Source organism: Diospyros lotus, chromosome 6 (genome assembly GCF_014633365.1).
Source record: "Diospyros lotus cultivar Yz01 chromosome 6, ASM1463336v1, whole genome shotgun sequence".
NCBI classification, from domain to species: Eukaryota; Viridiplantae; Streptophyta; class Magnoliopsida; order Ericales; family Ebenaceae; genus Diospyros; species Diospyros lotus.
In genome coordinates, this window is record NC_068343.1 from 40,183,537 (window position 1) to 40,202,154 (window position 18,618).

At 55.0% G+C, this 18,618-nt stretch overlaps 38 non-coding genes across 38 annotated transcripts; all 38 read right to left on the reverse strand.

The window, feature by feature from the left end:
- Positions 1-74: 74 nt before the first annotated feature.
- Positions 75-193, reverse strand: LOC127805110 (5S ribosomal RNA). Its single transcript, XR_008023865.1, has one exon. It is a non-coding gene; the product is annotated as a 5S ribosomal RNA (ribosomal RNA).
- Positions 194-565: 372 nt separating this feature from the next.
- Positions 566-684, reverse strand: LOC127805111 (5S ribosomal RNA). The gene has a single exon (XR_008023866.1). It is a non-coding gene; the product is annotated as a 5S ribosomal RNA (ribosomal RNA).
- Positions 685-1,055: 371 nt separating this feature from the next.
- On the reverse strand, positions 1,056-1,174 carry LOC127805113 (5S ribosomal RNA). Its single transcript, XR_008023868.1, has one exon. It is a non-coding gene; the product is annotated as a 5S ribosomal RNA (ribosomal RNA).
- A 372-nt stretch (positions 1,175-1,546) lies between these two features.
- LOC127805114 (5S ribosomal RNA) lies at positions 1,547-1,665 on the reverse strand. Its single transcript, XR_008023869.1, has one exon. It is a non-coding gene; the product is annotated as a 5S ribosomal RNA (ribosomal RNA).
- Positions 1,666-2,037: 372 nt separating this feature from the next.
- On the reverse strand, positions 2,038-2,156 carry LOC127805115 (5S ribosomal RNA). Its single transcript, XR_008023870.1, has one exon. It is a non-coding gene; the product is annotated as a 5S ribosomal RNA (ribosomal RNA).
- A 372-nt stretch (positions 2,157-2,528) lies between these two features.
- On the reverse strand, positions 2,529-2,647 carry LOC127805116 (5S ribosomal RNA). Its single transcript, XR_008023871.1, has one exon. It is a non-coding gene; the product is annotated as a 5S ribosomal RNA (ribosomal RNA).
- A 372-nt stretch (positions 2,648-3,019) lies between these two features.
- Positions 3,020-3,138, reverse strand: LOC127805117 (5S ribosomal RNA). Its single transcript, XR_008023872.1, has one exon. It is a non-coding gene; the product is annotated as a 5S ribosomal RNA (ribosomal RNA).
- A 371-nt stretch (positions 3,139-3,509) lies between these two features.
- LOC127805118 (5S ribosomal RNA) lies at positions 3,510-3,628 on the reverse strand. The gene has a single exon (XR_008023873.1). It is a non-coding gene; the product is annotated as a 5S ribosomal RNA (ribosomal RNA).
- Positions 3,629-3,999: 371 nt separating this feature from the next.
- Positions 4,000-4,118, reverse strand: LOC127805119 (5S ribosomal RNA). The gene has a single exon (XR_008023874.1). It is a non-coding gene; the product is annotated as a 5S ribosomal RNA (ribosomal RNA).
- Positions 4,119-4,489: 371 nt separating this feature from the next.
- LOC127805120 (5S ribosomal RNA) lies at positions 4,490-4,608 on the reverse strand. The gene has a single exon (XR_008023875.1). It is a non-coding gene; the product is annotated as a 5S ribosomal RNA (ribosomal RNA).
- Positions 4,609-4,979: 371 nt separating this feature from the next.
- Positions 4,980-5,098, reverse strand: LOC127805121 (5S ribosomal RNA). Its single transcript, XR_008023876.1, has one exon. It is a non-coding gene; the product is annotated as a 5S ribosomal RNA (ribosomal RNA).
- Positions 5,099-5,470: 372 nt separating this feature from the next.
- LOC127805122 (5S ribosomal RNA) lies at positions 5,471-5,589 on the reverse strand. The gene has a single exon (XR_008023877.1). It is a non-coding gene; the product is annotated as a 5S ribosomal RNA (ribosomal RNA).
- Positions 5,590-5,960: 371 nt separating this feature from the next.
- On the reverse strand, positions 5,961-6,079 carry LOC127805124 (5S ribosomal RNA). Its single transcript, XR_008023879.1, has one exon. It is a non-coding gene; the product is annotated as a 5S ribosomal RNA (ribosomal RNA).
- A 371-nt stretch (positions 6,080-6,450) lies between these two features.
- Positions 6,451-6,569, reverse strand: LOC127805125 (5S ribosomal RNA). The gene has a single exon (XR_008023880.1). It is a non-coding gene; the product is annotated as a 5S ribosomal RNA (ribosomal RNA).
- Positions 6,570-6,941: 372 nt separating this feature from the next.
- On the reverse strand, positions 6,942-7,060 carry LOC127805126 (5S ribosomal RNA). Its single transcript, XR_008023881.1, has one exon. It is a non-coding gene; the product is annotated as a 5S ribosomal RNA (ribosomal RNA).
- A 371-nt stretch (positions 7,061-7,431) lies between these two features.
- LOC127805128 (5S ribosomal RNA) lies at positions 7,432-7,550 on the reverse strand. The gene has a single exon (XR_008023882.1). It is a non-coding gene; the product is annotated as a 5S ribosomal RNA (ribosomal RNA).
- A 372-nt stretch (positions 7,551-7,922) lies between these two features.
- Positions 7,923-8,041, reverse strand: LOC127805129 (5S ribosomal RNA). The gene has a single exon (XR_008023883.1). It is a non-coding gene; the product is annotated as a 5S ribosomal RNA (ribosomal RNA).
- A 371-nt stretch (positions 8,042-8,412) lies between these two features.
- LOC127805130 (5S ribosomal RNA) lies at positions 8,413-8,531 on the reverse strand. The gene has a single exon (XR_008023884.1). It is a non-coding gene; the product is annotated as a 5S ribosomal RNA (ribosomal RNA).
- Positions 8,532-8,903: 372 nt separating this feature from the next.
- Positions 8,904-9,022, reverse strand: LOC127805131 (5S ribosomal RNA). Its single transcript, XR_008023885.1, has one exon. It is a non-coding gene; the product is annotated as a 5S ribosomal RNA (ribosomal RNA).
- A 371-nt stretch (positions 9,023-9,393) lies between these two features.
- Positions 9,394-9,512, reverse strand: LOC127805132 (5S ribosomal RNA). Its single transcript, XR_008023886.1, has one exon. It is a non-coding gene; the product is annotated as a 5S ribosomal RNA (ribosomal RNA).
- A 371-nt stretch (positions 9,513-9,883) lies between these two features.
- LOC127805133 (5S ribosomal RNA) lies at positions 9,884-10,002 on the reverse strand. The gene has a single exon (XR_008023887.1). It is a non-coding gene; the product is annotated as a 5S ribosomal RNA (ribosomal RNA).
- Positions 10,003-10,374: 372 nt separating this feature from the next.
- Positions 10,375-10,493, reverse strand: LOC127805134 (5S ribosomal RNA). The gene has a single exon (XR_008023888.1). It is a non-coding gene; the product is annotated as a 5S ribosomal RNA (ribosomal RNA).
- Positions 10,494-10,864: 371 nt separating this feature from the next.
- On the reverse strand, positions 10,865-10,983 carry LOC127805136 (5S ribosomal RNA). Its single transcript, XR_008023890.1, has one exon. It is a non-coding gene; the product is annotated as a 5S ribosomal RNA (ribosomal RNA).
- Positions 10,984-11,355: 372 nt separating this feature from the next.
- Positions 11,356-11,474, reverse strand: LOC127805137 (5S ribosomal RNA). Its single transcript, XR_008023891.1, has one exon. It is a non-coding gene; the product is annotated as a 5S ribosomal RNA (ribosomal RNA).
- Positions 11,475-11,846: 372 nt separating this feature from the next.
- LOC127805138 (5S ribosomal RNA) lies at positions 11,847-11,965 on the reverse strand. The gene has a single exon (XR_008023892.1). It is a non-coding gene; the product is annotated as a 5S ribosomal RNA (ribosomal RNA).
- A 372-nt stretch (positions 11,966-12,337) lies between these two features.
- LOC127805139 (5S ribosomal RNA) lies at positions 12,338-12,456 on the reverse strand. Its single transcript, XR_008023893.1, has one exon. It is a non-coding gene; the product is annotated as a 5S ribosomal RNA (ribosomal RNA).
- A 371-nt stretch (positions 12,457-12,827) lies between these two features.
- Positions 12,828-12,946, reverse strand: LOC127805140 (5S ribosomal RNA). The gene has a single exon (XR_008023894.1). It is a non-coding gene; the product is annotated as a 5S ribosomal RNA (ribosomal RNA).
- Positions 12,947-13,318: 372 nt separating this feature from the next.
- LOC127805141 (5S ribosomal RNA) lies at positions 13,319-13,437 on the reverse strand. Its single transcript, XR_008023895.1, has one exon. It is a non-coding gene; the product is annotated as a 5S ribosomal RNA (ribosomal RNA).
- A 371-nt stretch (positions 13,438-13,808) lies between these two features.
- On the reverse strand, positions 13,809-13,927 carry LOC127805142 (5S ribosomal RNA). The gene has a single exon (XR_008023896.1). It is a non-coding gene; the product is annotated as a 5S ribosomal RNA (ribosomal RNA).
- Positions 13,928-14,299: 372 nt separating this feature from the next.
- LOC127805143 (5S ribosomal RNA) lies at positions 14,300-14,418 on the reverse strand. The gene has a single exon (XR_008023897.1). It is a non-coding gene; the product is annotated as a 5S ribosomal RNA (ribosomal RNA).
- A 372-nt stretch (positions 14,419-14,790) lies between these two features.
- On the reverse strand, positions 14,791-14,909 carry LOC127805144 (5S ribosomal RNA). Its single transcript, XR_008023898.1, has one exon. It is a non-coding gene; the product is annotated as a 5S ribosomal RNA (ribosomal RNA).
- A 371-nt stretch (positions 14,910-15,280) lies between these two features.
- On the reverse strand, positions 15,281-15,399 carry LOC127805145 (5S ribosomal RNA). The gene has a single exon (XR_008023899.1). It is a non-coding gene; the product is annotated as a 5S ribosomal RNA (ribosomal RNA).
- Positions 15,400-15,771: 372 nt separating this feature from the next.
- On the reverse strand, positions 15,772-15,890 carry LOC127805147 (5S ribosomal RNA). Its single transcript, XR_008023901.1, has one exon. It is a non-coding gene; the product is annotated as a 5S ribosomal RNA (ribosomal RNA).
- Positions 15,891-16,262: 372 nt separating this feature from the next.
- On the reverse strand, positions 16,263-16,381 carry LOC127805148 (5S ribosomal RNA). Its single transcript, XR_008023902.1, has one exon. It is a non-coding gene; the product is annotated as a 5S ribosomal RNA (ribosomal RNA).
- Positions 16,382-16,753: 372 nt separating this feature from the next.
- Positions 16,754-16,872, reverse strand: LOC127805149 (5S ribosomal RNA). Its single transcript, XR_008023903.1, has one exon. It is a non-coding gene; the product is annotated as a 5S ribosomal RNA (ribosomal RNA).
- Positions 16,873-17,243: 371 nt separating this feature from the next.
- Positions 17,244-17,362, reverse strand: LOC127805150 (5S ribosomal RNA). The gene has a single exon (XR_008023904.1). It is a non-coding gene; the product is annotated as a 5S ribosomal RNA (ribosomal RNA).
- A 371-nt stretch (positions 17,363-17,733) lies between these two features.
- Positions 17,734-17,852, reverse strand: LOC127805151 (5S ribosomal RNA). Its single transcript, XR_008023905.1, has one exon. It is a non-coding gene; the product is annotated as a 5S ribosomal RNA (ribosomal RNA).
- A 372-nt stretch (positions 17,853-18,224) lies between these two features.
- Positions 18,225-18,343, reverse strand: LOC127805152 (5S ribosomal RNA). The gene has a single exon (XR_008023906.1). It is a non-coding gene; the product is annotated as a 5S ribosomal RNA (ribosomal RNA).
- Positions 18,344-18,618: the final 275 nt, after the last annotated feature.

Consider the following 18,618-nt stretch of genomic DNA (forward strand, 5'->3'; position numbering starts at 1 on the left):
GGGGAAAAACGGGGAATACGGTTACGCCGACGCGGAACCGTTTCTCGGGGAGGACTGGAAAGGAGCAAAAAAAAGGGGTGCAACACGAGGACTTCCCAGGGGGTCACCCATCCTAGTACTGCTCTCGCCCAAGCACGCTTAACTTCGGAGTTCTGATGGGATCCGGTGCATTAGTGCTGGTATGATCGCACCCGCACACTAAGGTTGCCTCTGTTCATTTATGGCATCGTCCAGGGGGGCGCGGATCGCTCCCTGCCCCCCTCCACGATGAGTGGGGCCCGCTCGGGACCGGTAAGAAGCCAGAAGCGAAAGTCGCCGACCGATTCGGAGGCGGCGTACGTTTTTTTTTTTAAAGATCTGCACGCTGCAAAGATCCGGAGGCGGTTATAAATCCCTAACGATTTTCGCTCTTAAATGAGCTCCGGGAACGTTAAGGAACCTTAAACCGTGAAAACTGTAGCGAACGCTGAACCCCAACAGTCCAGAACACAGGGGAAAAACGGGGAATACGGTTACGCCGACGCGGAACCGTTTCTCGGGGAGGACTGGAAAGGAGCAAAAAAAAGGGGTGCAACACGAGGACTTCCCAGGGGGTCACCCATCCTAGTACTGCTCTCGCCCAAGCACGCTTAACTTCGGAGTTCTGATGGGATCCGGTGCATTAGTGCTGGTATGATCGCACCCGCACACTAAGGTTGCCTCTGTTCATTTATGGCATCGTCCAGGGGGGCGCGGATCGCTCCCTGCCCCCCTCCACGATGAGTGGGGCCCGCTCGGGACCGGTAAGAAGCCAGAAGCGAAAGTCGCCGACCGATTCGGAGGCGGCGTACGTTTTTTTTTTAAAGATCTGCACGCTGCAAAGATCCGGAGGCGGTTATAAATCCCTAACGATTTTCGCTCTTAAATGAGCTCCGGGAACGTTAAGGAACCTTAAACCGTGAAAACTGTAGCGAACGCTGAACCCCAACAGTCCAGAACACAGGGGAAAAACGGGGAATACGGTTACGCCGACGCGGAACCGTTTCTCGGGGAGGACTGGAAAGGAGCAAAAAAAAGGGGTGCAACACGAGGACTTCCCAGGGGGTCACCCATCCTAGTACTGCTCTCGCCCAAGCACGCTTAACTTCGGAGTTCTGATGGGATCCGGTGCATTAGTGCTGGTATGATCGCACCCGCACACTAAGGTTGCCTCTGTTCATTTATGGCATCGTCCAGGGGGGCGCGGATCGCTCCCTGCCCCCCTCCACGATGAGTGGGGCCCGCTCGGGACCGGTAAGAAGCCAGAAGCGAAAGTCGCCGACCGATTCGGAGGCGGCGTACGTTTTTTTTTTTAAAGATCTGCACGCTGCAAAGATCCGGAGGCGGTTATAAATCCCTAACGATTTTCGCTCTTAAATGAGCTCCGGGAACGTTAAGGAACCTTAAACCGTGAAAACTGTAGCGAACGCTGAACCCCAACAGTCCAGAACACAGGGGAAAAACGGGGAATACGGTTACGCCGACGCGGAACCGTTTCTCGGGGAGGACTGGAAAGGAGCAAAAAAAAGGGGTGCAACACGAGGACTTCCCAGGGGGTCACCCATCCTAGTACTGCTCTCGCCCAAGCACGCTTAACTTCGGAGTTCTGATGGGATCCGGTGCATTAGTGCTGGTATGATCGCACCCGCACACTAAGGTTGCCTCTGTTCATTTATGGCATCGTCCAGGGGGGCGCGGATCGCTCCCTGCCCCCCTCCACGATGAGTGGGGCCCGCTCGGGACCGGTAAGAAGCCAGAAGCGAAAGTCGCCGACCGATTCGGAGGCGGCGTACGTTTTTTTTTTTAAAGATCTGCACGCTGCAAAGATCCGGAGGCGGTTATAAATCCCTAACGATTTTCGCTCTTAAATGAGCTCCGGGAACGTTAAGGAACCTTAAACCGTGAAAACTGTAGCGAACGCTGAACCCCAACAGTCCAGAACACAGGGGAAAAACGGGGAATACGGTTACGCCGACGCGGAACCGTTTCTCGGGGAGGACTGGAAAGGAGCAAAAAAAAGGGGTGCAACACGAGGACTTCCCAGGGGGTCACCCATCCTAGTACTGCTCTCGCCCAAGCACGCTTAACTTCGGAGTTCTGATGGGATCCGGTGCATTAGTGCTGGTATGATCGCACCCGCACACTAAGGTTGCCTCTGTTCATTTATGGCATCGTCCAGGGGGGCGCGGATCGCTCCCTGCCCCCCTCCACGATGAGTGGGGCCCGCTCGGGACCGGTAAGAAGCCAGAAGCGAAAGTCGCCGACCGATTCGGAGGCGGCGTACGTTTTTTTTTTTAAAGATCTGCACGCTGCAAAGATCCGGAGGCGGTTATAAATCCCTAACGATTTTCGCTCTTAAATGAGCTCCGGGAACGTTAAGGAACCTTAAACCGTGAAAACTGTAGCGAACGCTGAACCCCAACAGTCCAGAACACAGGGGAAAAACGGGGAATACGGTTACGCCGACGCGGAACCGTTTCTCGGGGAGGACTGGAAAGGAGCAAAAAAAAGGGGTGCAACACGAGGACTTCCCAGGGGGTCACCCATCCTAGTACTGCTCTCGCCCAAGCACGCTTAACTTCGGAGTTCTGATGGGATCCGGTGCATTAGTGCTGGTATGATCGCACCCGCACACTAAGGTTGCCTCTGTTCATTTATGGCATCGTCCAGGGGGGCGCGGATCGCTCCCTGCCCCCCTCCACGATGAGTGGGGCCCGCTCGGGACCGGTAAGAAGCCAGAAGCGAAAGTCGCCGACCGATTCGGAGGCGGCGTACGTTTTTTTTTTTAAAGATCTGCACGCTGCAAAGATCCGGAGGCGGTTATAAATCCCTAACGATTTTCGCTCTTAAATGAGCTCCGGGAACGTTAAGGAACCTTAAACCGTGAAAACTGTAGCGAACGCTGAACCCCAACAGTCCAGAACACAGGGGAAAAACGGGGAATACGGTTACGCCGACGCGGAACCGTTTCTCGGGGAGGACTGGAAAGGAGCAAAAAAAAGGGGTGCAACACGAGGACTTCCCAGGGGGTCACCCATCCTAGTACTGCTCTCGCCCAAGCACGCTTAACTTCGGAGTTCTGATGGGATCCGGTGCATTAGTGCTGGTATGATCGCACCCGCACACTAAGGTTGCCTCTGTTCATTTATGGCATCGTCCAGGGGGGCGCGGATCGCTCCCTGCCCCCCTCCACGATGAGTGGGGCCCGCTCGGGACCGGTAAGAAGCCAGAAGCGAAAGTCGCCGACCGATTCGGAGGCGGCGTACGTTTTTTTTTTAAAGATCTGCACGCTGCAAAGATCCGGAGGCGGTTATAAATCCCTAACGATTTTCGCTCTTAAATGAGCTCCGGGAACGTTAAGGAACCTTAAACCGTGAAAACTGTAGCGAACGCTGAACCCCAACAGTCCAGAACACAGGGGAAAAACGGGGAATACGGTTACGCCGACGCGGAACCGTTTCTCGGGGAGGACTGGAAAGGAGCAAAAAAAAGGGGTGCAACACGAGGACTTCCCAGGGGGTCACCCATCCTAGTACTGCTCTCGCCCAAGCACGCTTAACTTCGGAGTTCTGATGGGATCCGGTGCATTAGTGCTGGTATGATCGCACCCGCACACTAAGGTTGCCTCTGTTCATTTATGGCATCGTCCAGGGGGGCGCGGATCGCTCCCTGCCCCCCTCCACGATGAGTGGGGCCCGCTCGGGACCGGTAAGAAGCCAGAAGCGAAAGTCGCCGACCGATTCGGAGGCGGCGTACGTTTTTTTTTTAAAGATCTGCACGCTGCAAAGATCCGGAGGCGGTTATAAATCCCTAACGATTTTCGCTCTTAAATGAGCTCCGGGAACGTTAAGGAACCTTAAACCGTGAAAACTGTAGCGAACGCTGAACCCCAACAGTCCAGAACACAGGGGAAAAACGGGGAATACGGTTACGCCGACGCGGAACCGTTTCTCGGGGAGGACTGGAAAGGAGCAAAAAAAAGGGGTGCAACACGAGGACTTCCCAGGGGGTCACCCATCCTAGTACTGCTCTCGCCCAAGCACGCTTAACTTCGGAGTTCTGATGGGATCCGGTGCATTAGTGCTGGTATGATCGCACCCGCACACTAAGGTTGCCTCTGTTCATTTATGGCATCGTCCAGGGGGGCGCGGATCGCTCCCTGCCCCCCTCCACGATGAGTGGGGCCCGCTCGGGACCGGTAAGAAGCCAGAAGCGAAAGTCGCCGACCGATTCGGAGGCGGCGTACGTTTTTTTTTTAAAGATCTGCACGCTGCAAAGATCCGGAGGCGGTTATAAATCCCTAACGATTTTCGCTCTTAAATGAGCTCCGGGAACGTTAAGGAACCTTAAACCGTGAAAACTGTAGCGAACGCTGAACCCCAACAGTCCAGAACACAGGGGAAAAACGGGGAATACGGTTACGCCGACGCGGAACCGTTTCTCGGGGAGGACTGGAAAGGAGCAAAAAAAAGGGGTGCAACACGAGGACTTCCCAGGGGGTCACCCATCCTAGTACTGCTCTCGCCCAAGCACGCTTAACTTCGGAGTTCTGATGGGATCCGGTGCATTAGTGCTGGTATGATCGCACCCGCACACTAAGGTTGCCTCTGTTCATTTATGGCATCGTCCAGGGGGGCGCGGATCGCTCCCTGCCCCCCTCCACGATGAGTGGGGCCCGCTCGGGACCGGTAAGAAGCCAGAAGCGAAAGTCGCCGACCGATTCGGAGGCGGCGTACGTTTTTTTTTTAAAGATCTGCACGCTGCAAAGATCCGGAGGCGGTTATAAATCCCTAACGATTTTCGCTCTTAAATGAGCTCCGGGAACGTTAAGGAACCTTAAACCGTGAAAACTGTAGCGAACGCTGAACCCCAACAGTCCAGAACACAGGGGAAAAACGGGGAATACGGTTACGCCGACGCGGAACCGTTTCTCGGGGAGGACTGGAAAGGAGCAAAAAAAAGGGGTGCAACACGAGGACTTCCCAGGGGGTCACCCATCCTAGTACTGCTCTCGCCCAAGCACGCTTAACTTCGGAGTTCTGATGGGATCCGGTGCATTAGTGCTGGTATGATCGCACCCGCACACTAAGGTTGCCTCTGTTCATTTATGGCATCGTCCAGGGGGGCGCGGATCGCTCCCTGCCCCCCTCCACGATGAGTGGGGCCCGCTCGGGACCGGTAAGAAGCCAGAAGCGAAAGTCGCCGACCGATTCGGAGGCGGCGTACGTTTTTTTTTTTAAAGATCTGCACGCTGCAAAGATCCGGAGGCGGTTATAAATCCCTAACGATTTTCGCTCTTAAATGAGCTCCGGGAACGTTAAGGAACCTTAAACCGTGAAAACTGTAGCGAACGCTGAACCCCAACAGTCCAGAACACAGGGGAAAAACGGGGAATACGGTTACGCCGACGCGGAACCGTTTCTCGGGGAGGACTGGAAAGGAGCAAAAAAAAGGGGTGCAACACGAGGACTTCCCAGGGGGTCACCCATCCTAGTACTGCTCTCGCCCAAGCACGCTTAACTTCGGAGTTCTGATGGGATCCGGTGCATTAGTGCTGGTATGATCGCACCCGCACACTAAGGTTGCCTCTGTTCATTTATGGCATCGTCCAGGGGGGCGCGGATCGCTCCCTGCCCCCCTCCACGATGAGTGGGGCCCGCTCGGGACCGGTAAGAAGCCAGAAGCGAAAGTCGCCGACCGATTCGGAGGCGGCGTACGTTTTTTTTTTAAAGATCTGCACGCTGCAAAGATCCGGAGGCGGTTATAAATCCCTAACGATTTTCGCTCTTAAATGAGCTCCGGGAACGTTAAGGAACCTTAAACCGTGAAAACTGTAGCGAACGCTGAACCCCAACAGTCCAGAACACAGGGGAAAAACGGGGAATACGGTTACGCCGACGCGGAACCGTTTCTCGGGGAGGACTGGAAAGGAGCAAAAAAAAGGGGTGCAACACGAGGACTTCCCAGGGGGTCACCCATCCTAGTACTGCTCTCGCCCAAGCACGCTTAACTTCGGAGTTCTGATGGGATCCGGTGCATTAGTGCTGGTATGATCGCACCCGCACACTAAGGTTGCCTCTGTTCATTTATGGCATCGTCCAGGGGGGCGCGGATCGCTCCCTGCCCCCCTCCACGATGAGTGGGGCCCGCTCGGGACCGGTAAGAAGCCAGAAGCGAAAGTCGCCGACCGATTCGGAGGCGGCGTACGTTTTTTTTTTAAAGATCTGCACGCTGCAAAGATCCGGAGGCGGTTATAAATCCCTAACGATTTTCGCTCTTAAATGAGCTCCGGGAACGTTAAGGAACCTTAAACCGTGAAAACTGTAGCGAACGCTGAACCCCAACAGTCCAGAACACAGGGGAAAAACGGGGAATACGGTTACGCCGACGCGGAACCGTTTCTCGGGGAGGACTGGAAAGGAGCAAAAAAAAGGGGTGCAACACGAGGACTTCCCAGGGGGTCACCCATCCTAGTACTGCTCTCGCCCAAGCACGCTTAACTTCGGAGTTCTGATGGGATCCGGTGCATTAGTGCTGGTATGATCGCACCCGCACACTAAGGTTGCCTCTGTTCATTTATGGCATCGTCCAGGGGGGCGCGGATCGCTCCCTGCCCCCCTCCACGATGAGTGGGGCCCGCTCGGGACCGGTAAGAAGCCAGAAGCGAAAGTCGCCGACCGATTCGGAGGCGGCGTACGTTTTTTTTTTTAAAGATCTGCACGCTGCAAAGATCCGGAGGCGGTTATAAATCCCTAACGATTTTCGCTCTTAAATGAGCTCCGGGAACGTTAAGGAACCTTAAACCGTGAAAACTGTAGCGAACGCTGAACCCCAACAGTCCAGAACACAGGGGAAAAACGGGGAATACGGTTACGCCGACGCGGAACCGTTTCTCGGGGAGGACTGGAAAGGAGCAAAAAAAAGGGGTGCAACACGAGGACTTCCCAGGGGGTCACCCATCCTAGTACTGCTCTCGCCCAAGCACGCTTAACTTCGGAGTTCTGATGGGATCCGGTGCATTAGTGCTGGTATGATCGCACCCGCACACTAAGGTTGCCTCTGTTCATTTATGGCATCGTCCAGGGGGGCGCGGATCGCTCCCTGCCCCCCTCCACGATGAGTGGGGCCCGCTCGGGACCGGTAAGAAGCCAGAAGCGAAAGTCGCCGACCGATTCGGAGGCGGCGTACGTTTTTTTTTTAAAGATCTGCACGCTGCAAAGATCCGGAGGCGGTTATAAATCCCTAACGATTTTCGCTCTTAAATGAGCTCCGGGAACGTTAAGGAACCTTAAACCGTGAAAACTGTAGCGAACGCTGAACCCCAACAGTCCAGAACACAGGGGAAAAACGGGGAATACGGTTACGCCGACGCGGAACCGTTTCTCGGGGAGGACTGGAAAGGAGCAAAAAAAAGGGGTGCAACACGAGGACTTCCCAGGGGGTCACCCATCCTAGTACTGCTCTCGCCCAAGCACGCTTAACTTCGGAGTTCTGATGGGATCCGGTGCATTAGTGCTGGTATGATCGCACCCGCACACTAAGGTTGCCTCTGTTCATTTATGGCATCGTCCAGGGGGGCGCGGATCGCTCCCTGCCCCCCTCCACGATGAGTGGGGCCCGCTCGGGACCGGTAAGAAGCCAGAAGCGAAAGTCGCCGACCGATTCGGAGGCGGCGTACGTTTTTTTTTTTAAAGATCTGCACGCTGCAAAGATCCGGAGGCGGTTATAAATCCCTAACGATTTTCGCTCTTAAATGAGCTCCGGGAACGTTAAGGAACCTTAAACCGTGAAAACTGTAGCGAACGCTGAACCCCAACAGTCCAGAACACAGGGGAAAAACGGGGAATACGGTTACGCCGACGCGGAACCGTTTCTCGGGGAGGACTGGAAAGGAGCAAAAAAAAGGGGTGCAACACGAGGACTTCCCAGGGGGTCACCCATCCTAGTACTGCTCTCGCCCAAGCACGCTTAACTTCGGAGTTCTGATGGGATCCGGTGCATTAGTGCTGGTATGATCGCACCCGCACACTAAGGTTGCCTCTGTTCATTTATGGCATCGTCCAGGGGGGCGCGGATCGCTCCCTGCCCCCCTCCACGATGAGTGGGGCCCGCTCGGGACCGGTAAGAAGCCAGAAGCGAAAGTCGCCGACCGATTCGGAGGCGGCGTACGTTTTTTTTTTAAAGATCTGCACGCTGCAAAGATCCGGAGGCGGTTATAAATCCCTAACGATTTTCGCTCTTAAATGAGCTCCGGGAACGTTAAGGAACCTTAAACCGTGAAAACTGTAGCGAACGCTGAACCCCAACAGTCCAGAACACAGGGGAAAAACGGGGAATACGGTTACGCCGACGCGGAACCGTTTCTCGGGGAGGACTGGAAAGGAGCAAAAAAAAGGGGTGCAACACGAGGACTTCCCAGGGGGTCACCCATCCTAGTACTGCTCTCGCCCAAGCACGCTTAACTTCGGAGTTCTGATGGGATCCGGTGCATTAGTGCTGGTATGATCGCACCCGCACACTAAGGTTGCCTCTGTTCATTTATGGCATCGTCCAGGGGGGCGCGGATCGCTCCCTGCCCCCCTCCACGATGAGTGGGGCCCGCTCGGGACCGGTAAGAAGCCAGAAGCGAAAGTCGCCGACCGATTCGGAGGCGGCGTACGTTTTTTTTTTTAAAGATCTGCACGCTGCAAAGATCCGGAGGCGGTTATAAATCCCTAACGATTTTCGCTCTTAAATGAGCTCCGGGAACGTTAAGGAACCTTAAACCGTGAAAACTGTAGCGAACGCTGAACCCCAACAGTCCAGAACACAGGGGAAAAACGGGGAATACGGTTACGCCGACGCGGAACCGTTTCTCGGGGAGGACTGGAAAGGAGCAAAAAAAAGGGGTGCAACACGAGGACTTCCCAGGGGGTCACCCATCCTAGTACTGCTCTCGCCCAAGCACGCTTAACTTCGGAGTTCTGATGGGATCCGGTGCATTAGTGCTGGTATGATCGCACCCGCACACTAAGGTTGCCTCTGTTCATTTATGGCATCGTCCAGGGGGGCGCGGATCGCTCCCTGCCCCCCTCCACGATGAGTGGGGCCCGCTCGGGACCGGTAAGAAGCCAGAAGCGAAAGTCGCCGACCGATTCGGAGGCGGCGTACGTTTTTTTTTTAAAGATCTGCACGCTGCAAAGATCCGGAGGCGGTTATAAATCCCTAACGATTTTCGCTCTTAAATGAGCTCCGGGAACGTTAAGGAACCTTAAACCGTGAAAACTGTAGCGAACGCTGAACCCCAACAGTCCAGAACACAGGGGAAAAACGGGGAATACGGTTACGCCGACGCGGAACCGTTTCTCGGGGAGGACTGGAAAGGAGCAAAAAAAAGGGGTGCAACACGAGGACTTCCCAGGGGGTCACCCATCCTAGTACTGCTCTCGCCCAAGCACGCTTAACTTCGGAGTTCTGATGGGATCCGGTGCATTAGTGCTGGTATGATCGCACCCGCACACTAAGGTTGCCTCTGTTCATTTATGGCATCGTCCAGGGGGGCGCGGATCGCTCCCTGCCCCCCTCCACGATGAGTGGGGCCCGCTCGGGACCGGTAAGAAGCCAGAAGCGAAAGTCGCCGACCGATTCGGAGGCGGCGTACGTTTTTTTTTTAAAGATCTGCACGCTGCAAAGATCCGGAGGCGGTTATAAATCCCTAACGATTTTCGCTCTTAAATGAGCTCCGGGAACGTTAAGGAACCTTAAACCGTGAAAACTGTAGCGAACGCTGAACCCCAACAGTCCAGAACACAGGGGAAAAACGGGGAATACGGTTACGCCGACGCGGAACCGTTTCTCGGGGAGGACTGGAAAGGAGCAAAAAAAAGGGGTGCAACACGAGGACTTCCCAGGGGGTCACCCATCCTAGTACTGCTCTCGCCCAAGCACGCTTAACTTCGGAGTTCTGATGGGATCCGGTGCATTAGTGCTGGTATGATCGCACCCGCACACTAAGGTTGCCTCTGTTCATTTATGGCATCGTCCAGGGGGGCGCGGATCGCTCCCTGCCCCCCTCCACGATGAGTGGGGCCCGCTCGGGACCGGTAAGAAGCCAGAAGCGAAAGTCGCCGACCGATTCGGAGGCGGCGTACGTTTTTTTTTTTAAAGATCTGCACGCTGCAAAGATCCGGAGGCGGTTATAAATCCCTAACGATTTTCGCTCTTAAATGAGCTCCGGGAACGTTAAGGAACCTTAAACCGTGAAAACTGTAGCGAACGCTGAACCCCAACAGTCCAGAACACAGGGGAAAAACGGGGAATACGGTTACGCCGACGCGGAACCGTTTCTCGGGGAGGACTGGAAAGGAGCAAAAAAAAGGGGTGCAACACGAGGACTTCCCAGGGGGTCACCCATCCTAGTACTGCTCTCGCCCAAGCACGCTTAACTTCGGAGTTCTGATGGGATCCGGTGCATTAGTGCTGGTATGATCGCACCCGCACACTAAGGTTGCCTCTGTTCATTTATGGCATCGTCCAGGGGGGCGCGGATCGCTCCCTGCCCCCCTCCACGATGAGTGGGGCCCGCTCGGGACCGGTAAGAAGCCAGAAGCGAAAGTCGCCGACCGATTCGGAGGCGGCGTACGTTTTTTTTTTAAAGATCTGCACGCTGCAAAGATCCGGAGGCGGTTATAAATCCCTAACGATTTTCGCTCTTAAATGAGCTCCGGGAACGTTAAGGAACCTTAAACCGTGAAAACTGTAGCGAACGCTGAACCCCAACAGTCCAGAACACAGGGGAAAAACGGGGAATACGGTTACGCCGACGCGGAACCGTTTCTCGGGGAGGACTGGAAAGGAGCAAAAAAAAGGGGTGCAACACGAGGACTTCCCAGGGGGTCACCCATCCTAGTACTGCTCTCGCCCAAGCACGCTTAACTTCGGAGTTCTGATGGGATCCGGTGCATTAGTGCTGGTATGATCGCACCCGCACACTAAGGTTGCCTCTGTTCATTTATGGCATCGTCCAGGGGGGCGCGGATCGCTCCCTGCCCCCCTCCACGATGAGTGGGGCCCGCTCGGGACCGGTAAGAAGCCAGAAGCGAAAGTCGCCGACCGATTCGGAGGCGGCGTACGTTTTTTTTTTTAAAGATCTGCACGCTGCAAAGATCCGGAGGCGGTTATAAATCCCTAACGATTTTCGCTCTTAAATGAGCTCCGGGAACGTTAAGGAACCTTAAACCGTGAAAACTGTAGCGAACGCTGAACCCCAACAGTCCAGAACACAGGGGAAAAACGGGGAATACGGTTACGCCGACGCGGAACCGTTTCTCGGGGAGGACTGGAAAGGAGCAAAAAAAAGGGGTGCAACACGAGGACTTCCCAGGGGGTCACCCATCCTAGTACTGCTCTCGCCCAAGCACGCTTAACTTCGGAGTTCTGATGGGATCCGGTGCATTAGTGCTGGTATGATCGCACCCGCACACTAAGGTTGCCTCTGTTCATTTATGGCATCGTCCAGGGGGGCGCGGATCGCTCCCTGCCCCCCTCCACGATGAGTGGGGCCCGCTCGGGACCGGTAAGAAGCCAGAAGCGAAAGTCGCCGACCGATTCGGAGGCGGCGTACGTTTTTTTTTTTAAAGATCTGCACGCTGCAAAGATCCGGAGGCGGTTATAAATCCCTAACGATTTTCGCTCTTAAATGAGCTCCGGGAACGTTAAGGAACCTTAAACCGTGAAAACTGTAGCGAACGCTGAACCCCAACAGTCCAGAACACAGGGGAAAAACGGGGAATACGGTTACGCCGACGCGGAACCGTTTCTCGGGGAGGACTGGAAAGGAGCAAAAAAAAGGGGTGCAACACGAGGACTTCCCAGGGGGTCACCCATCCTAGTACTGCTCTCGCCCAAGCACGCTTAACTTCGGAGTTCTGATGGGATCCGGTGCATTAGTGCTGGTATGATCGCACCCGCACACTAAGGTTGCCTCTGTTCATTTATGGCATCGTCCAGGGGGGCGCGGATCGCTCCCTGCCCCCCTCCACGATGAGTGGGGCCCGCTCGGGACCGGTAAGAAGCCAGAAGCGAAAGTCGCCGACCGATTCGGAGGCGGCGTACGTTTTTTTTTTTAAAGATCTGCACGCTGCAAAGATCCGGAGGCGGTTATAAATCCCTAACGATTTTCGCTCTTAAATGAGCTCCGGGAACGTTAAGGAACCTTAAACCGTGAAAACTGTAGCGAACGCTGAACCCCAACAGTCCAGAACACAGGGGAAAAACGGGGAATACGGTTACGCCGACGCGGAACCGTTTCTCGGGGAGGACTGGAAAGGAGCAAAAAAAAGGGGTGCAACACGAGGACTTCCCAGGGGGTCACCCATCCTAGTACTGCTCTCGCCCAAGCACGCTTAACTTCGGAGTTCTGATGGGATCCGGTGCATTAGTGCTGGTATGATCGCACCCGCACACTAAGGTTGCCTCTGTTCATTTATGGCATCGTCCAGGGGGGCGCGGATCGCTCCCTGCCCCCCTCCACGATGAGTGGGGCCCGCTCGGGACCGGTAAGAAGCCAGAAGCGAAAGTCGCCGACCGATTCGGAGGCGGCGTACGTTTTTTTTTTAAAGATCTGCACGCTGCAAAGATCCGGAGGCGGTTATAAATCCCTAACGATTTTCGCTCTTAAATGAGCTCCGGGAACGTTAAGGAACCTTAAACCGTGAAAACTGTAGCGAACGCTGAACCCCAACAGTCCAGAACACAGGGGAAAAACGGGGAATACGGTTACGCCGACGCGGAACCGTTTCTCGGGGAGGACTGGAAAGGAGCAAAAAAAAGGGGTGCAACACGAGGACTTCCCAGGGGGTCACCCATCCTAGTACTGCTCTCGCCCAAGCACGCTTAACTTCGGAGTTCTGATGGGATCCGGTGCATTAGTGCTGGTATGATCGCACCCGCACACTAAGGTTGCCTCTGTTCATTTATGGCATCGTCCAGGGGGGCGCGGATCGCTCCCTGCCCCCCTCCACGATGAGTGGGGCCCGCTCGGGACCGGTAAGAAGCCAGAAGCGAAAGTCGCCGACCGATTCGGAGGCGGCGTACGTTTTTTTTTTTAAAGATCTGCACGCTGCAAAGATCCGGAGGCGGTTATAAATCCCTAACGATTTTCGCTCTTAAATGAGCTCCGGGAACGTTAAGGAACCTTAAACCGTGAAAACTGTAGCGAACGCTGAACCCCAACAGTCCAGAACACAGGGGAAAAACGGGGAATACGGTTACGCCGACGCGGAACCGTTTCTCGGGGAGGACTGGAAAGGAGCAAAAAAAAGGGGTGCAACACGAGGACTTCCCAGGGGGTCACCCATCCTAGTACTGCTCTCGCCCAAGCACGCTTAACTTCGGAGTTCTGATGGGATCCGGTGCATTAGTGCTGGTATGATCGCACCCGCACACTAAGGTTGCCTCTGTTCATTTATGGCATCGTCCAGGGGGGCGCGGATCGCTCCCTGCCCCCCTCCACGATGAGTGGGGCCCGCTCGGGACCGGTAAGAAGCCAGAAGCGAAAGTCGCCGACCGATTCGGAGGCGGCGTACGTTTTTTTTTTAAAGATCTGCACGCTGCAAAGATCCGGAGGCGGTTATAAATCCCTAACGATTTTCGCTCTTAAATGAGCTCCGGGAACGTTAAGGAACCTTAAACCGTGAAAACTGTAGCGAACGCTGAACCCCAACAGTCCAGAACACAGGGGAAAAACGGGGAATACGGTTACGCCGACGCGGAACCGTTTCTCGGGGAGGACTGGAAAGGAGCAAAAAAAAGGGGTGCAACACGAGGACTTCCCAGGGGGTCACCCATCCTAGTACTGCTCTCGCCCAAGCACGCTTAACTTCGGAGTTCTGATGGGATCCGGTGCATTAGTGCTGGTATGATCGCACCCGCACACTAAGGTTGCCTCTGTTCATTTATGGCATCGTCCAGGGGGGCGCGGATCGCTCCCTGCCCCCCTCCACGATGAGTGGGGCCCGCTCGGGACCGGTAAGAAGCCAGAAGCGAAAGTCGCCGACCGATTCGGAGGCGGCGTACGTTTTTTTTTTTAAAGATCTGCACGCTGCAAAGATCCGGAGGCGGTTATAAATCCCTAACGATTTTCGCTCTTAAATGAGCTCCGGGAACGTTAAGGAACCTTAAACCGTGAAAACTGTAGCGAACGCTGAACCCCAACAGTCCAGAACACAGGGGAAAAACGGGGAATACGGTTACGCCGACGCGGAACCGTTTCTCGGGGAGGACTGGAAAGGAGCAAAAAAAAGGGGTGCAACACGAGGACTTCCCAGGGGGTCACCCATCCTAGTACTGCTCTCGCCCAAGCACGCTTAACTTCGGAGTTCTGATGGGATCCGGTGCATTAGTGCTGGTATGATCGCACCCGCACACTAAGGTTGCCTCTGTTCATTTATGGCATCGTCCAGGGGGGCGCGGATCGCTCCCTGCCCCCCTCCACGATGAGTGGGGCCCGCTCGGGACCGGTAAGAAGCCAGAAGCGAAAGTCGCCGACCGATTCGGAGGCGGCGTACGTTTTTTTTTTTAAAGATCTGCACGCTGCAAAGATCCGGAGGCGGTTATAAATCCCTAACGATTTTCGCTCTTAAATGAGCTCCGGGAACGTTAAGGAACCTTAAACCGTGAAAACTGTAGCGAACGCTGAACCCCAACAGTCCAGAACACAGGGGAAAAACGGGGAATACGGTTACGCCGACGCGGAACCGTTTCTCGGGGAGGACTGGAAAGGAGCAAAAAAAAGGGGTGCAACACGAGGACTTCCCAGGGGGTCACCCATCCTAGTACTGCTCTCGCCCAAGCACGCTTAACTTCGGAGTTCTGATGGGATCCGGTGCATTAGTGCTGGTATGATCGCACCCGCACACTAAGGTTGCCTCTGTTCATTTATGGCATCGTCCAGGGGGGCGCGGATCGCTCCCTGCCCCCCTCCACGATGAGTGGGGCCCGCTCGGGACCGGTAAGAAGCCAGAAGCGAAAGTCGCCGACCGATTCGGAGGCGGCGTACGTTTTTTTTTTAAAGATCTGCACGCTGCAAAGATCCGGAGGCGGTTATAAATCCCTAACGATTTTCGCTCTTAAATGAGCTCCGGGAACGTTAAGGAACCTTAAACCGTGAAAACTGTAGCGAACGCTGAACCCCAACAGTCCAGAACACAGGGGAAAAACGGGGAATACGGTTACGCCGACGCGGAACCGTTTCTCGGGGAGGACTGGAAAGGAGCAAAAAAAAGGGGTGCAACACGAGGACTTCCCAGGGGGTCACCCATCCTAGTACTGCTCTCGCCCAAGCACGCTTAACTTCGGAGTTCTGATGGGATCCGGTGCATTAGTGCTGGTATGATCGCACCCGCACACTAAGGTTGCCTCTGTTCATTTATGGCATCGTCCAGGGGGGCGCGGATCGCTCCCTGCCCCCCTCCACGATGAGTGGGGCCCGCTCGGGACCGGTAAGAAGCCAGAAGCGAAAGTCGCCGACCGATTCGGAGGCGGCGTACGTTTTTTTTTTTAAAGATCTGCACGCTGCAAAGATCCGGAGGCGGTTATAAATCCCTAACGATTTTCGCTCTTAAATGAGCTCCGGGAACGTTAAGGAACCTTAAACCGTGAAAACTGTAGCGAACGCTGAACCCCAACAGTCCAGAACACAGGGGAAAAACGGGGAATACGGTTACGCCGACGCGGAACCGTTTCTCGGGGAGGACTGGAAAGGAGCAAAAAAAAGGGGTGCAACACGAGGACTTCCCAGGGGGTCACCCATCCTAGTACTGCTCTCGCCCAAGCACGCTTAACTTCGGAGTTCTGATGGGATCCGGTGCATTAGTGCTGGTATGATCGCACCCGCACACTAAGGTTGCCTCTGTTCATTTATGGCATCGTCCAGGGGGGCGCGGATCGCTCCCTGCCCCCCTCCACGATGAGTGGGGCCCGCTCGGGACCGGTAAGAAGCCAGAAGCGAAAGTCGCCGACCGATTCGGAGGCGGCGTACGTTTTTTTTTTTAAAGATCTGCACGCTGCAAAGATCCGGAGGCGGTTATAAATCCCTAACGATTTTCGCTCTTAAATGAGCTCCGGGAACGTTAAGGAACCTTAAACCGTGAAAACTGTAGCGAACGCTGAACCCCAACAGTCCAGAACACAGGGGAAAAACGGGGAATACGGTTACGCCGACGCGGAACCGTTTCTCGGGGAGGACTGGAAAGGAGCAAAAAAAAGGGGTGCAACACGAGGACTTCCCAGGGGGTCACCCATCCTAGTACTGCTCTCGCCCAAGCACGCTTAACTTCGGAGTTCTGATGGGATCCGGTGCATTAGTGCTGGTATGATCGCACCCGCACACTAAGGTTGCCTCTGTTCATTTATGGCATCGTCCAGGGGGGCGCGGATCGCTCCCTGCCCCCCTCCACGATGAGTGGGGCCCGCTCGGGACCGGTAAGAAGCCAGAAGCGAAAGTCGCCGACCGATTCGGAGGCGGCGTACGTTTTTTTTTTTAAAGATCTGCACGCTGCAAAGATCCGGAGGCGGTTATAAATCCCTAACGATTTTCGCTCTTAAATGAGCTCCGGGAACGTTAAGGAACCTTAAACCGTGAAAACTGTAGCGAACGCTGAACCCCAACAGTCCAGAACACAGGGGAAAAACGGGGAATACGGTTACGCCGACGCGGAACCGTTTCTCGGGGAGGACTGGAAAGGAGCAAAAAAAAGGGGTGCAACACGAGGACTTCCCAGGGGGTCACCCATCCTAGTACTGCTCTCGCCCAAGCACGCTTAACTTCGGAGTTCTGATGGGATCCGGTGCATTAGTGCTGGTATGATCGCACCCGCACACTAAGGTTGCCTCTGTTCATTTATGGCATCGTCCAGGGGGGCGCGGATCGCTCCCTGCCCCCCTCCACGATGAGTGGGGCCCGCTCGGGACCGGTAAGAAGCCAGAAGCGAAAGTCGCCGACCGATTCGGAGGCGGCGTACGTTTTTTTTTTAAAGATCTGCACGCTGCAAAGATCCGGAGGCGGTTATAAATCCCTAACGATTTTCGCTCTTAAATGAGCTCCGGGAACGTTAAGGAACCTTAAACCGTGAAAACTGTAGCGAACGCTGAACCCCAACAGTCCAGAACACAGGGGAAAAACGGGGAATACGGTTACGCCGACGCGGAACCGTTTCTCGGGGAGGACTGGAAAGGAGCAAAAAAAAGGGGTGCAACACGAGGACTTCCCAGGGGGTCACCCATCCTAGTACTGCTCTCGCCCAAGCACGCTTAACTTCGGAGTTCTGATGGGATCCGGTGCATTAGTGCTGGTATGATCGCACCCGCACACTAAGGTTGCCTCTGTTCATTTATGGCATCGTCCAGGGGGGCGCGGATCGCTCCCTGCCCCCCTCCACGATGAGTGGGGCCCGCTCGGGACCGGTAAGAAGCCAGAAGCGAAAGTCGCCGACCGATTCGGAGGCGGCGTACGTTTTTTTTTTAAAGATCTGCACGCTGCAAAGATCCGGAGGCGGTTATAAATCCCTAACGATTTTCGCTCTTAAATGAGCTCCGGGAACGTTAAGGAACCTTAAACCGTGAAAACTGTAGCGAACGCTGAACCCCAACAGTCCAGAACACAGGGGAAAAACGGGGAATACGGTTACGCCGACGCGGAACCGTTTCTCGGGGAGGACTGGAAAGGAGCAAAAAAAAGGGGTGCAACACGAGGACTTCCCAGGGGGTCACCCATCCTAGTACTGCTCTCGCCCAAGCACGCTTAACTTCGGAGTTCTGATGGGATCCGGTGCATTAGTGCTGGTATGATCGCACCCGCACACTAAGGTTGCCTCTGTTCATTTATGGCATCGTCCAGGGGGGCGCGGATCGCTCCCTGCCCCCCTCCACGATGAGTGGGGCCCGCTCGGGACCGGTAAGAAGCCAGAAGCGAAAGTCGCCGACCGATTCGGAGGCGGCGTACGTTTTTTTTTTTAAAGATCTGCACGCTGCAAAGATCCGGAGGCGGTTATAAATCCCTAACGATTTTCGCTCTTAAATGAGCTCCGGGAACGTTAAGGAACCTTAAACCGTGAAAACTGTAGCGAACGCTGAACCCCAACAGTCCAGAACACAGGGGAAAAACGGGGAATACGGTTACGCCGACGCGGAACCGTTTCTCGGGGAGGACTGGAAAGGAGCAAAAAAAAGGGGTGCAACACGAGGACTTCCCAGGGGGTCACCCATCCTAGTACTGCTCTCGCCCAAGCACGCTTAACTTCGGAGTTCTGATGGGATCCGGTGCATTAGTGCTGGTATGATCGCACCCGCACACTAAGGTTGCCTCTGTTCATTTATGGCATCGTCCAGGGGGGCGCGGATCGCTCCCTGCCCCCCTCCACGATGAGTGGGGCCCGCTCGGGACCGGTAAGAAGCCAGAAGCGAAAGTCGCCGACCGATTCGGAGGCGGCGTACGTTTTTTTTTTAAAGATCTGCACGCTGCAAAGATCCGGAGGCGGTTATAAATCCCTAACGATTTTCGCTCTTAAATGAGCTCCGGGAACGTTAAGGAACCTTAAACCGTGAAAACTGTAGCGAACGCTG